The sequence below is a fragment of the Heliangelus exortis genome, chromosome 3, assembly GCF_036169615.1.
Source record: "Heliangelus exortis chromosome 3, bHelExo1.hap1, whole genome shotgun sequence".
In the NCBI taxonomy this organism is placed as follows: Eukaryota; Metazoa; Chordata; class Aves; order Apodiformes; family Trochilidae; genus Heliangelus; species Heliangelus exortis.
Window position 1 is genome coordinate 77930198 of NC_092424.1, and position 15645 is coordinate 77945842.

Genomic DNA, 15645 nt, shown 5'->3' on the forward strand with positions numbered 1-15645 from the left:
TCAAAGCAAAACCTCTTGAAAAGAAAGGAAATTTTCCTGAATTCAGAGGTATTTGGATTCAACATCAGCACAAAATACTTTCTACATTATTTTAATGGAATTAATTGCATCTAGGGGAAAAAAAGGATTCTCAATTTTTAAAAATTGGCCTACTATATGCACACTGTTAAACCTGACAAAAAGTTAATGTGAAAGATTTTTTCCTTTCCTCCCTCCAGATAAGGCAACTAAGTATGACAGTCCTTAAAGGGGAATAATCATGCACTTGATTGTTTTGGGTGCAGATACATCAATTTGTATGTTTCTCATTCCCCACTGGATTTTTTTCTGTGGCCAACTACACTGAAAATTACCAACTCACACTTCAGCTTCCCTCTTGACATAAAATTCAGGCACAAACTGGCAAAGTCTAAAATTCCTATCTTTGGTGGCATCTCTTAAAAGATCCCTTGCACTCTTACTACTTGCATGCATGTTCAGATCATAGCAGATATTTTCCAAAGGTTACTCAATCACACACAGAACAGTGGTCTGTTCAACACAGGCAGAGAGCACCCTTGTGATCACACACGTATATTTTGTTGCTGGCCATGCTGGTTCACAAGACCCAGCAGACGAAAACTTCCATCTTTCCAGGCTAAAATCAACCTGCTGGTCTACCTGGTCCAAAATGGCCATTTGGAGACAGGAAAATTAAAACATCCTGGCTGTAGGACATCTTCCAGGTCCCAATATGATCCCAAACTGATTGTCTGCCAAAGAGATGGGTGGTTGTAGCAATAGGAAAGTACATGATTATTCTTTGGTTGCAAACAGAGGGTGAACAGCAATGCAGAGTATGGCTCCTGATACAAAATGAGCTCTCATGGTATAACTGAGGCAGGTTGAGTGTTGTCTCACTGACCTGAGAGATGTGACCTACCTGTGTATTTAGGCCAGTATCTCAGCTCTGTGTTGTGTGGTCAGCACTAAGTCCATTGCATAAATGTAGCTGTGTCCTAGGCAATGTGTGAACATAGCAGTGAGTAAAATGGAAAAAAAAAAAACAAACAAACAAACAAAACATTTTTTATATTTTATGTAGTTTCAGTCAGAGAGCAACTAATTGCCATAATTCTTTCAAGTGGAAAAGAAATTTCAGTATAACAGACATAAACATTACAGCATTTAAGTAATAGATATTTTACGTGTTACATTATCTGTGTTTGTCATAGACAGATACAAAAATGTAATCACCATGAGAACCAGGTTTAACTTTTAACCTATTTCTTCTGGGATGATTTTTTTCATGAGAGAATTTCTGCTTTTAGAAATGGAACAATAACTGTCCGTAGCAAATCCACTCTGTTTTGAACAGAAGTTCAGAAATTCTGCAGTTTAAATACTCTCAGACCTCTTGAAGTCAAATTACTAATTCATTCTGGCATTTTCAACATATCTTTGAAAACTGTAATGAATGCTTGAATAAAATAAAAGAGCTATTTTAGCATTTATTTAATCTAAGTGCCTTGGGAGTGGAAATTAGTGACTCCCATTTTATCACTCAACCTTTTCCTTAATTCTATTCATGTGTTTGTCAGTAGCATTGAGCCTCCTGATATTTGCCTGAGATGTTGGCTTTTTACAAAATTATCCTGTAATAGAATAGAGTTGCCAAACCTTTTGTGCCTAAATCAAATTAATTCTGTCCCTTCATCTCACTCCTCACACTGAAAACACACAGTTATCCCAACATAGCCATTTTGTCTGAAGGACAGTGTGGCCCTCAGAGATGCAATGTCACCCGTAGCTATTTTCCTTTCTTTCTCCCTAGAGCTGTTTCATCACAGACTGCCTCCATTCAGTGGAACTTGCACTGCTAGCAGAGAATGACCAAAAAGATCCTCTTAAACAATTTTACTTTCATTTCTGCTTCTATAATACTCGATATGATTTGGACAATTATCTTTTATGTTGCAAGAAGGCAACATGCTAAGCTAGTTCACTAGATCCTGTGCCCTGTTCTCAGGCTGAACTCACTGCAGAGCTTCCATGGGCACCAAATGCCCACTAAGTTGACTAGGAAAGGTTTAAGAATGCTTTCTGGGATTCTTCTTCTCTTTTACATTTTTACTAACAAAAATAATCCAGGTACTAGACACAACCAACCCATTTGTACCAGTTTGAAAGGAGTTAGAGTTAGGAGTTAGAGTTAGGACTCCTGCCACCTAGGAGTCCTAAGTTGGCCTCATAACCCAAGGGACCTTCAGTCTTCATGAATTGGCAGAAATAAGACTCCTTAATCCTCCAAGGTTTCCAGGACCACAGGAACATCAGGTCCTTCTTTCCCTTTATCTTGACCTTTTTAAGGGAACTGTAATTTTTAAAACAAAACCAACAAACAGACCAGATATTTATTTTTTTTTAGAAAATTGGCTGGGAAAGTGCACACGGCTGCCTGCATCATACACGCAGAGGCACAACATCTGCTGCAGCACTCCAAATGGGGTGCATATTTTTTCCATTTTTACCACTTCATTCTTAGTCTGCAATGATTAGGAAAAGATTTTAAGATGAACATTAGTCAGGTATATGTAGCAATCTGTACTTCCATTCCTGTGATAAAATCTGGGTCTTTAAGAAATAGGCTATTAAGTTTCCTCTCCCAGTAATAGTTTTGCTTATTATTTATTATTATAGGCTGAATTTCCTAAAGGAGCCTAAAAGACTTTGGTGCCCAAATCTCAGTGAAATTAAGTAATATGTGTGCACTCAATGCTTGTGATTTCTCTTAAAAATCTCAGTCTTCATACATAATAAATTAGACACTATTAACTATTGCTGGCTGACATCATTAATGTTTGATTTCCCAGAGAAGCTTGATGACAGGACTGAGTCTAATCTTTGGATAGCTTTCAGAAAGGGGAGACGAGGTTAGTGACCTTACCTGAGCATGTGACTTTGGATACTTAAGAGGCAAGGTAGTTAAAAGTTTGTCAAATGAAAAATGGAGGGACTTTTCCCTTACAGACTGGAGTGCATTCCCCTCAATGAGAAAGGAAATTGTGATGGGAATCTGGGACATCCTGAAATCTTAATGCAGGAATAGGGCTACTGAGTAAAGGCTTATAGCAAGGCAGAGCAGAACAGCAGCTTGCTGCTTATTAAAGCATTACTGAAGCATTGAATTTTAGGGACAGAAAAGCCTTATTTTGGGGACATAATCTATTTCTTTTTGGGCAGCCACTGACCCTGAATTTCCACTTGGATTTGCTCACTGTGTGAGATAGCACTGGAGTCTTCCATTTGCCTAATTTGTGGATTTTGGTTCAGTGATTTCAATTGTGTGTCACTTTGCTTATTTGCTTGGATTTGCTTCAAAGCATGATTCCCTTTGGGGTCCCTTGACATTCTTCAACTGAATAAATTGTAGCCCTGGTCTCTCACTGTAAACTAGGTACAAATACAGTGGCACCTTCCAAAGCAAGAATGCCTGCAGATACCACATTTGCCCTTTCCAAATACCCATCCTCAAAATGAAACCACAGATGAAGAATAAGATCTGATTTGCATTTATGAAAGTTAACTCCCACAAAGCAATGTAATTTTGGTTTTAGAGGGTTTTGGGGTGTTTTTTAATGTGTGTGTATCTTTCCTGCTCTGTGCTGGTTCATCTATCTGAAAATTATAATCTCAGGGTTGGTTCTCCTGGGTCTTTTGCAGACTCTGCTCTGCTGGCATCACCTACCCATCTTTTCCATTTCAGTGATCTATTCTTATGGGCATATGAACAAACTGTCATAGTTTTCTCTATATAGGGTAGAAGGACTCAGTAGCTAACTGAATCCAGCATCTTAGTCTGACAAGAAATAAAAGTCTACTTGTTGCCCTGTCTCCAGCTGCAGCCACCTCTGATGCTTCTGAAAGAGGATAAAAGGAAATAGAGGCAAATTAAGACATGGACCCTGAGAACACATCTGCCCAGTGCTTAGTGGAAATTCTTTCTCTTCTCTCTTCTCTCTGAATCCCTGAAATTTTGGGAAACTTTGGTTGCACTCTGTCTTAACACAGAGTTCTCAAAGGGCTGTACCTAACTTATCCTTTTCTTTGGTCAAGAAAGGATGAGATGAATAAGGGATTCATACATTTACAAGCAGTAAGGCCAGAAAGAAAAGGACCACCACAATTTATCATCCTGAGTTCCTGGAGCTACTGGATGTAGAATTTCTACCACAGACTGGATCGAATCCTATCTCCTAGCAGAATTTCAGGCTTTATTTTAAACATCTAAATCCATGTTGAGTTGTTCCTGTCCTGATCCCCCTCCAATGCTTTTAGGAGACTGTTACTTAGTTCAATTATCTTCTCTGCTGGAAAGCTATGACTTAATTTGTCTAATATGACTGAATTTGTCTAACTCTTTGCCACAAATTTTTTCAGGTCTTTGTCAACAAGCTTGAAAAAAACCTGCTATTGGATCTCTTTGCTATGTGCAAGTCCCTAGACATAGCGATCAAGCCACGTCTCAGACTTCTCTCAGAAAAACTGAAGAGATTGAACTTTGTAAACCCCACATAGTAGAACTTGTTTTCCAGCTGCCAGATCAAACCTCCCAAACCTTTCATCTCTGACACTGTTATTAGGCTGCACTGCAACCCTGGAATGTGGGAGGGCTCTTCAAAGGATCTTAGACTGACCATCTGATATCCACACTGAAGCACTGTCTGAGAGGATTTTAGATATTTCTTTTGATTCAGGCCTTGGCTTTAGGCACCTAATGGCTATGGCCTTTTCAGGGCTCAGTAATGGCTTTGCCACAAGTGAGCAGGAGAGCAGCTCATTGTGATGTGAGGCAGATGTGTCTCCATCTTTCTCTCTGCTCTGAAGATCATATTCCTGGTATCTTTTTTTTTCCTCCCTCTACTCTAGCAAATGAAGTTGTGGCCACATATGTGAGGAACCACATCAAAGCTCTGCTTACACCTCATACAATCCATCATATGCATGAAGAAGGGAATGTAGTGGTCCTCAAGAAGTTTCTCTCTTTTGTCACTTACAAACTCTAACCAAAAAAAAAACTGCCATGAGGGACAAGAACACAAATACATAATTGTGTACACACACTTCTTTGTTCATCATTTAACACTTCTAGTACAAACAAGTGTGATCTAGATCAACAGTTATCTAAATACTTTCATACTAAATGAAAGTCTAATGCATTTTCAGTGACATTTCAAATCATACCCTTTTGGGGAGTATGCCCAAAGTCCACAGATGTTCAAGTAAGTCTTTCCATTGACTTCAGTGAGTTCTAATCTGTTCCTTATACTATGAGGGCTTAACCTTTAAAAGTTATAATTAAATTCAGTAGTTACTTTGTGCTATCCTTTGACACCATTTCTAAACTAGATGGGGTGCTTATTAAACTCATTTTACAGGACCTTCTAGTGAACCATAACCTAATTTACAAGGAAATCATGTTGTAATTTAGGAAACAGTTAACCATTTATCACCCCAAGGTTTTACACACATTTCAAAGACTAAGTAGGCTCTAGGCAGAATAGAAATTACTTGACAGCAGTGAGATGCATTGTGTACAGGTCCCAGTTCATTTACAGGTTTGCTAATTAATATAATTACAACTACAAAAATAAATAAAAAGGACTAAAAAAAAAAAAATAGGTCTCATCTGTGATTTTCTGACCTCAAACATTTTCACATGGGTCGGAGTTTCCCAGCTAGAGGCTAGTGCTACAAACATTTAAGCCAAGGAAACAAAGCAGAGCAGCTTTACACAGACCAGGTCCCTTGCTTGACAATATTTCTCACATACACAGACTTACAGTAGCAGCTCAGTGCCATGTTTATTTCCTCACTTCACAGATGGAGTATTGTTTTCTCACCCTTTCACATGATACAGCACATCCCAAGAGAGACTAAAACCTCTTTTCCCTGTCTCCCATGTTCACTTATAAGCACCTGACTCTGTTGTTGTCTAAAGTCACCCCTGAGAAGGTGGACTGAAAATCAATTGGTAATAAGCAATAAGAATTTGTTGCTGTCAAGGTGTCACAGTGTAAAATTAGTAGCTGGTTTTCCCAGACATCTCTGAGGCTTAAGTAACCTACTCAGCTATCCTCATCCACAAAGAAAGAATAGTTTGTCATCAGCTCTGCTGTCTGTGCTTGGTACCTCTTCCCTCAGCTCTCTCAGTGCAATCAGTGAAGGTGTTTATTCTGCTTTGTGAAGCACATTGCTCAATCTGCAGTACCCAAACAGTAAAATGAGAGTGTCAAAACTCAGTACTGATAAGGTAAACATTTCTTCTGAAAGAACTTGTGCTTCTGACACCAAAGTCCATTTTGGCACAAAGGAATATGTGAACAGAGAAAAGGAAATCAGTTTCCCAGAGAGTCCAGCAGGTACTCACAATTTGCAAAGTTCTGCTCATTGCTGTTTCATGATTAGAAGTCAGGTCACCTTCCCACATCCAAGCAGAATGAGGATGGGCTGGAGCAGGGCAGGGCTTGTCCCAGGACTAGGTGCAAGACACTCATATGCCACAAGAACAAGCCCAGAGCAGGAGAATCCATGTGCAATGCACGTGAGCCTGAGTTATTTGGCCATGAAACTTCTTGGACTCCTGTCCCTGGCCATAGCTTTGAGGAGTGCCCATGTGGCTACCAGTAAGCAGCTGGAGATTTGATCTCCCACTCTCCTAAGGATCAAAGGCAAATTTGGATTCCAAATCCACAGATGATCTCCCCAAGCTCCAGTGTAGGAGTTCTGATTCATCAGCTTCCAAAGTCTCCCACTTACAGTCTTATCTACTGCTCCAAGTGCCTTATCTTAATTCATGTTCCATCAGTTCTTAATACTATAAATACAACAGTAACAAAGCCTGGGTACATTTTTGCTCTTTATGAAAGATTGCAGTTACCTGGCAAACATAATAATAAAGCTTGCTTATTACAGCAGCAGCTAGTAACAGACACATAAAAATTTACATTCTAGATCTCTGTCCTCATTTCTTATAACCTTCAGGTGTTCAAAGAGGTGCCTCATACTGAGCTATTAATTCCATATTTAGGCACCTTGACTTTAAATGTACTAAGTACCTCTTGGCTCTGATGAATGTCAAACAGCATTCAGGTTTAGAAGATATTGCATGAATTTCTAATTTTTTTCAAGTCTCTGAGTCTGTCCTTGAAGGTAAAGCAACTTCTTTGTATGTTTGCATTGAATTCAATAATAATAATGGTAACATTTTCCTTATAATGATATCAATAATAATAGCATTAAAAGCAGTAGGGGGTGTGATATTAAGAAAAAAAAACAGAAGAAAAAAAACCAAAAAAAAGGAGAACAGCCTAATTAGATCTTCAAAAGTTGCCAGAGTTAAGGTTTCATAATATAATATTTCCTACTGAAAGAAAGCCAGGGTCATTAACAACTTAGCCATGATACAAACATACAGTCAGACAGGTGGTGAGTGCTTAGGTACTTTTAGGTGCTTTTACCTTTCCTGATTTGTCAGAGATCAATCACAGTAATGTTTCCATGTTTTACACTTACTTGGCACTTAATGTTTTCAGACTCTGATTTGACATTGCAGACCATCGTTTTCCTGTTGTGTAATACTCTCATTCTTTTGCTGCACACAAGTAAACTGAGACTTCTCAAAAAAATAGAGCTGTGACTGATGTTGTGGCTTTACAATAACCATTGAAATAGGAAGGTTGCACTTCCCAGTATCTGATGCCAAGAGGGAAGCATCACATGTGGATGATGAGTACCTGGATGTGAGGCTGTGGACAAAAATCTGAAAACATTTGGGGGCCAATGAAACTCTTATGTAGCTACTAAGAGAAAATTCTCGAAGGCTTCATCACAGAGAAGAAAAGCAAACTGTCTGTAGTCACCTAGAGAGCTATTACTGGGAATTGAAGATGAGAATAAAACTTGAGTAGACAACTGAGACAAGTTCTAAGGGAATTAAGGTATTCAGGAGAATGGAAGAAAGACAGTGAGAAGGAAAGAGGGAAGAAGAATGAGAGGAAATGTAAGAAAATACCATGTATCTGAGAGGGATTGATGTAATGACCAGATAGATCTTTTCCAACTTTTGTTTCATCAGCTCAGAGTTCAGTGTGATCCAGATGGAAGATGCACCAAGGATTTTGTAGTGCTGAGCTCTAAGCCTTGTTTTTCCCTTCAGTTTTTCAGAAAACAGTCAGGTATTGCTTATTATTCTTTCATGACTGAGATTTTGTTCACTATGGTTTGGGCTTGTTCTAAAATAAATGCCTCCTAGGATAAAATAATACATTCCATTTCATTTTAAGTCTCATTAGTTCAAAAGCCACAGTCTTTTGTGAGTGAGGAGCAAAATCCAAGTGTCCAATTAATATCAGGCTCAAATTCTGATTACGTGACCTGCAATTCAACCCTCTGCCCTCATACTCATTTTCCATGGAAAATTATTAAATAAACATCCCATTTCGACTGATCATCTTTTGACCCAAGTATGATGTAGGGCTTTGGTAACTTTATACTTAAAAGGAATTCAAAAAGAAAACAAAATAAAGAACAGATATTTTAATAACATGCATTATACCGGCGATGTTTCATAGAATTAAAATTTGTAATTTTTGGAAGAAGGTTAGCTTGAAATATATTGCTTAAGCAACAGGGTGGCCTCTATCTGTCAGAAGCAGTCCACTAGGAACACAGTGCAAAGCTGGACTTTTCTGAAGTTAAGTATATGGCCACGTCCCAGACACTTAGGATTAGCTCAAAGTACTTCAGCTGTGTCACAGCAAGTTCAAAACCTTCACAGAGTATCAAAACCCACTCGGAGCAATGATAAACTTAAATGGGGTAGAAAGGGAAGCAGAGACTAAAAAGACATTGCTCAGATGGGGAACTCATTTCTTGCAACTTGTACTCCCTTTTTTATCAAAAAGAAATGCCTAAGGCTTTTTGAACAACAGAAAATGTGCAATTTCTTTCACAAACATACATCTATGCTTTGTTTTCTTATTGTTGTTGACAGAACCCTTCATTATGCCCTTAAAGAATCATTTTATGTTTATTTGTACTGTCTATACAGATTTGGGGACTTGTTTTATGAATCGCCAGAGGGCAATGTCTTTTTTTAATAAAAGTTTATTACACTTTGATTGATTTCTCTTGTGAGTGTCTGTGTTACAGGTACTCATTTTTGTTCTAAAACCCAAATTATTAGAGGAGCACTGTAACTGCTAAAAATTGACAATGCAAAATATTTCTCAGCTTTATTTTTCAATGCAGACGTTTCCATGGAAAAAATCATTGGAGGGAAGTTTGCCAGGGTCCTTATTTATTAATTCATGGAATTTTGCAATAGAAAGTCAAGAGTGTGAAGCAGCACAATTGTGAGATAGAGCTCAGCCACCTGATCACATTACCATAAATAAACAAATCTCCTGAACTGTGGTGGGGTTGTCAAATGTATTTACATACAAACATTTACCAGCAACATATATATATATATATATCTTTTTTCTTTTCTAAATAGTGACTTATCTTAGTAAAAAGCTTACACTAAACAAAATATATATTAAGGTTTTCCATAAGTTAAAGAATATCTAGATACATTTCCTGTGGCTGGTGCTTAGCAACTCACTAAACACCAATAACTTGAACATAATTCAGAAACACAAGCCAGAAAGCATTTTTTTGCACTTTCTCACTATGAAAATCCCTATATTATTTGCCATTATTTGCAATTGTTCCAGAAAAGATTGAAATTGCCTGAGTTTCATCATTTGGTGAATCAATTTTTATCTCCCAACAGAGTTCTTGTCTGTAACAAAAGTTCTTTAAAAGTGACAATGGCTTTTTAGTGGGACAGAATGTGATGAAATTCAAGGTTTCAATGAAACCTAAGGTGTGTGTTATTCCCTCAGTGCTAATGCTGCTCCTCATATTGCCTATGGGGATGGTTAGATTAGACAGACACACTGAGCATAACTCACAGAGAGTTTTAGGGGAGAATCATTAAAATAGCCTTGTCCTGCCTTCCATTGCTTCACCTACTCTACATACAGCATCTCAATAAAGACTATGAAAACTGATCATTTTACAGCCAGATATCCATGCTTCTCTGAAGGACATAACTGAGCTGGCACACTTCATCTTGAAGAGAAAGAGATTGGCAACACTTGTTCAGCAACCTATGGTGAGCGGTGGTGAGGCAGTGTGACTTCAGCTGCTGAAAGGAAAAAGCTGCCTGGCCCTGTTAGCAAGAGATAGGAATTAAGCCATGAAACTAATGAGCAGTAGAGGAGCTGGAAAGCAAGGTTATGCTGCCCTTAGACCATTCAGATAGTCCTGGATTTTAATCCTCTCTCCTGCCTCCTTCCCAGTCAACAGTGGACATCACACAAGGTGAAAACAGATTTCTGTGCAGATGGGCCATCCTGAAAAAGCCACAGTGGGTCACCCCAATACCTTCCTTCCAGTAGCAAATTTCAGAAGTGCTCTAGGCAGCCTGGATTGGACTTTGAAGTCAGCTTTTCTTTGAGCAGGGGTCAGAGCATGGGATCTCCAGAAGCCCCTTCCAGCATAAACTATGCCACCACTCTGTGAGTCTGTCCCAGTTATCCCCCTCCAGCATTTGGCACCAAGAAATAGAAAATGTACTGCTGCACCCTGATGATGGCCATGTTACCATACAAGTACTCCAGCACCAGGAGAGTGGGTTGAAAAGTCGGTATCCTTTTGATTACAGCTGACCTGGGGCTGGCTTCTCTAAAAGGGAAGAAATCATGAAGGAATCTGGTGGTAGCAATGCAATTGCCACAATACAGAAAATACAGACCAGACACTTCAATATGTTTTCAGATAGCTTTGTTTCTGTTTCTTTTGAAGGCATTAGTCTCCCTTGTGCTTATACCTCAGTCCCTTTCATAATGGAGATAATTTTCAATTATGTAGCATGCTGTAAGTATCACATGCCCACGCTATCATGTGCGGGCACTCCCTGCTTTTCTGAGGCTTCCCAGGCATCCCATTTTATTTTTTTTATCTACCAGCCAGCACTTGATACAGAATCTGGAAATGATTTTGCTGCCAAAAGTGTACAAGGGAGGTGGGAAACAATCTGTGGGCTCCTGCTAAAGCAAACACAAAGAACCATTCTCTCATCTAGTAAAACAATAAGATTAGTCCTTTTATCGTTAATTTTTGTTCTCTCCTTCACTGCTTTGTAAACACTGCTTGTATGACTTTGCCTCTTATCGTCTGCAAACTGAATCTGCTTTTGTTGAAGCAGTGTCAATCACAAGGGTTTTTCTGCTCATATACTTAGTGATATGACTGATTGAAAAAGAAGACAGGCTTTCATTTGGGTCTGCAATATGTGACATACTCACTGTTGGAAACATAACTGGGGGGGTGTGGGGGACGAAAACAAAGGGAACAATTCGGTAAGGCATAACCCAAAGTTCACTTGCTCTGTCAAGGAGATTAAGATTAAACTGAAGGAGGTCAAAGCTATTAACATTTAGACTACAGGGTATATAACAAGTTAGCATCTCGTTAGATATGGGCTTTCTAATTGGAGAGAAGCTTGTTTCTAACTTTTTATGTAAACACTAGCATTAGCAAAAGCCTGGGTGGTCTCAACACTGTAACCCAGTGGACATATTTGATCCACATCTCCCTGCAAAAAAATGTCCTTTATGACCAAGTTCACATTTAAATTGTAAATAAGTCTCTTGATTCCTTTCTGCCAACTGTGACAGCATTTGTGAAGGGAAAACTTCACAGTGATACCTCTGGGCTTGCTTTAAATTTGTTTTCCCAAATGCCAAATTCTCCTTCACACCATACACTTTGTGACAATCTTATTTATGTTCAGTTCTTTGGACCAACAAGAAGATTACTGCAGCCACCAGCGAGGAGCACAGACATGACTTGTTTGTTAATTAACTCCCATAGCAAGACTGACTCTTATACAAGTCAGATGCTTATTTATGGAATTTCCTTCACGTTTTCAAGTCACACTATTCTCTGATTTTACGGTGTTCTGTCTAAAGCTCCCAATTCCATATCCAATGACAAGTGAAGCGGGATGGGTTACCAAGGGAAAATAATTTAGACAGTAGTCAGCAGGGTTAGCTTTGGGAAGGTGATTTGGTTAAGCCTTTAGCAGCACTGACTCAAACATGCAGAACATTGACCGTATTTTAGCATATTGCAGGCTGGTTAATCTCTCGATACACTGCAGTAGCATATTTTCTAAGGGTGAATACGTTTGGGCTTGATATGTGACCAGCATAACCACCCATCTCTTACAGGGGGGATAAATGCAGGAAGAGTGAGCTTGGGGCCTCCTCCCAGTACATTCTGTTGCTACTCGCAGTGTGATCCACCTTTAATCCAGAGTTTCATTTCTGTAATCCATTTGCTTCCCACAACTGGTACTGGTAGAAGGGGATAAGTAAACTTTCACAGGAAAAGGATGGTGTGAGTTATGAATGGGAAATAATCCTCAGAAGTTCATTTTGGCTGCTCTGCTAAAACTTGATTTATAGGTTTCTCTCCCTCAAGATTGTGAAAGCTGGAGAGGGCTGCACTCAGTGAGCTGGCCCACAGAAAGGCTGCTACCAAGAACTTTCCTGATCCACTGGCATTCTCTGTCATCTCTACTCAACACATCTTTTGCACTATGACAGAAAGTCATAGTGCATCTAAAACCAGTTTAAACACCACCAGACTGCAGTTAAAAAATGCTGAAGCAGTTATGGCTCAGGGCCTCCTACAAACCTCTTTAGGCCCAGAGGACAGCCCATCAGTAAACCACTTAATAGTGGTATCACCTTAGCTTTTAAAACCTATTGCAGTTCTCTGATAGCAGGAAAGTACCGTGTATTAAAATCTCTGCCCTCCCTTTGGAGAAAAGTATCACCAGCTACAGTGAGGGTCAACAAAGCTTTTCAGGCCCAATTTCCTAGAAGTTACAGGTGGCTGTCCCAGCCCTTCTGATTCTGTCTAATCTCTCTATATACCACTGATCCATCACTCCATGCCTACTGCCACAGAAACCTTGCCACTGTGTAGTCTGCCCAGTTCTCATTTTGCTAGATGCTTCTGAAAGGAGGTGAGTGTCACATTTACCATCTCATTAATCAAGTTTGCATTGTTAAGCAGGCAAGTCTTCTGATGGAAGAGAGAACACAACAAAGTTTCAGGGAGAAAAGTTTTCTCCAAACACATCAAGAGAAACCTGTTATTTTGGAAGGATCAGAACAGTTTATATTCAGCTTTCTGAAAGCAATAAAAATAAACGTGGCAAAGACTGAATGTATTCATGAAACAGTTGGCACTAGCGAGTCTACATTTTTCATCAAAAAAGTAATTTCACAAATCTCTATTTTCCAAGAGTTTCATCCACTTGAGCATTTAGAGGCCACAGAAAAATATCATTATATTATTAATTATTAGGACAGTCCTAAAGCAAAAAGGTCATTTAATGAAAGGCAGAGGGCTTCAACGAGAAATGCAACACATTTTTGACAATGTATTTTTTATTATTTCCATTGAACATTGATCCAATTTGAAAGCTGGAATCATAACTGCACAAAAAAGATGGGGTTTCAAATTAAAAAAACACCTAAGTGTATCGTAAGAGTTTAACATCAACAAACCAAAGATGAACAGAATCATAAATGAGGTTGCTGCAAGGTGTCCTAAAAAATCTCTACCAGGAAAAAATCAGGAAGAAGAATGTACTGAAAATGAGATCATCTTCCCTAGCTCCAGGCACAAAGTTGGCTGTTATTTCTTTGTCCATTAACAATTTCAGTAGAGAGTCAGACCCTAGATCCACTGAAATCAGCACTGTCTCACACTCCAGAGCCAGCTTCCTGGTTTCTAGGGTAAATGATGCACTGAAGTCTGACTCTCTAATCTAGTTTACCACCTGGCAATTTATTTAGGAAAGCATAGAGAAAGTATAAAAAGCTGAGACAGGCACTATGCCCTTAAAATGTCAGTTGGGGTGGAGCTATTAAACATATTCCACTTCTAATCCATCTCTTTTCCTTGGGAAAGATTCTGTGGGAAGCCAGTTGTTCTTTCTAAATTTTGTTATGTCATCATAATAAGATAGAAAAATTACTATAAAACTAAGAAACAGATTCAGAGATGTAGGTAATTATAGACTATAATCTATAGACTGTTGTATTACAAAAGAGGTACAAAAAGGTATGGTTTTGTTCTGTTGCTACTGCCTTCTGCAAGTAATTACCAACAGAAGAGAAAAACTATTTTATTAAAGAAGCATCCATAAAGCACGAAGAAAAATAAACCATGCAATGTCAGCACTTCAATCTGAATAGCTTTGTTTGGAGTTTTCATGCCACCAAATTAATATATCCTTGGGATATGCCATAAATTATGAACTCCTTAAAAAGTGCTGCATCCAACACTTTTGGAATGATGTATTGCATTATTTTATCCTTATAGTTGAACATAAAATTTCACAGAACTAGTCTAAAGAAATCAGCAGTAGCTTAGATAAAAGTGATCATGATTTGCTTCTATTTGTTACATGTAATCAGAATTAAGACCAGACCAGTAATATGCATACTTGATGGATTGGAGGAGTCAATTTTGCAAAGCTGAAAACAATTATGAGCTAAATCAGTTGGGAGAAAGAAATTAGAGAGGAAATATGGATAATAACTCTAAAGTGTTTAAAAACATTTTACTAGAGGTTTAAAAAAATGAATGAAAGCTGGGCTAGCCTTAATGTTGACTTGCATAGAAGTGAAAAAAAGCTATGTAAATTACAATAATTGTGTGAAAAAAGACACTTATTAGGAGTCATGGGTATTAGACAGAAGATAAGAACTACAAAAAATTTATAAGGATGCAAGAAATAAGTAAGCTTTTTCATCAGAGGTAAGGATAGTCAGAAAGATTTTTGGTCTTGACTATACAGAAATATAGCATGTCAATAACATATGCAAAAATCTGTATGTTCTGTAAATTAATTTGCTCTCTGAAGAAAAATGAGACAAGTTACTTTTGTCATAAGAAGACAATGCAATGCTGTTAATACCAGCAGCAAATCAGGAGAATGTTAACTGACAAATGAAATCAGCAGGCCTGGAGACTTGCAGCCAAGAGGTTTAAAAAAGCTGGATGAAGACATTTCAAAATCATGCATATTTCTTGATGGTAAGTCTGCAAACACTGGAGAAATTCCAGTGGACACTGAAAAAAAAAGCCAACATCACACCAGTCACTTTTTTTTAAAGCTATCTGTGTAACCCAGGCAATTGCAGCCCTTTCAGCCTCAGTTGAAAGGAGACAATAATGTAAAAGCTAATGGGAGGCTTATTTAGCAAAGACCTAGAGGTGCAATTAACACTACAAATGATTTAACAGAATCTGGAAAAACTGAGAAGTTTTACTGTCCTTAGGAAGTAAAGAAAGGCAAATGTGGCCAGGCATTTCTAAAACAAGATGGCCAGCAAACCAGTGTCCTTCCAAAACCTTTAAAGAGCCTGTGGACAAAATTAACAAAACAGCACTGGCCTCAGAGAGATTCAGTGTTTGGCAGTGCCCATACAGATGTGAACAACCCCCCCATGCAGAATGAAGCACTCTTGA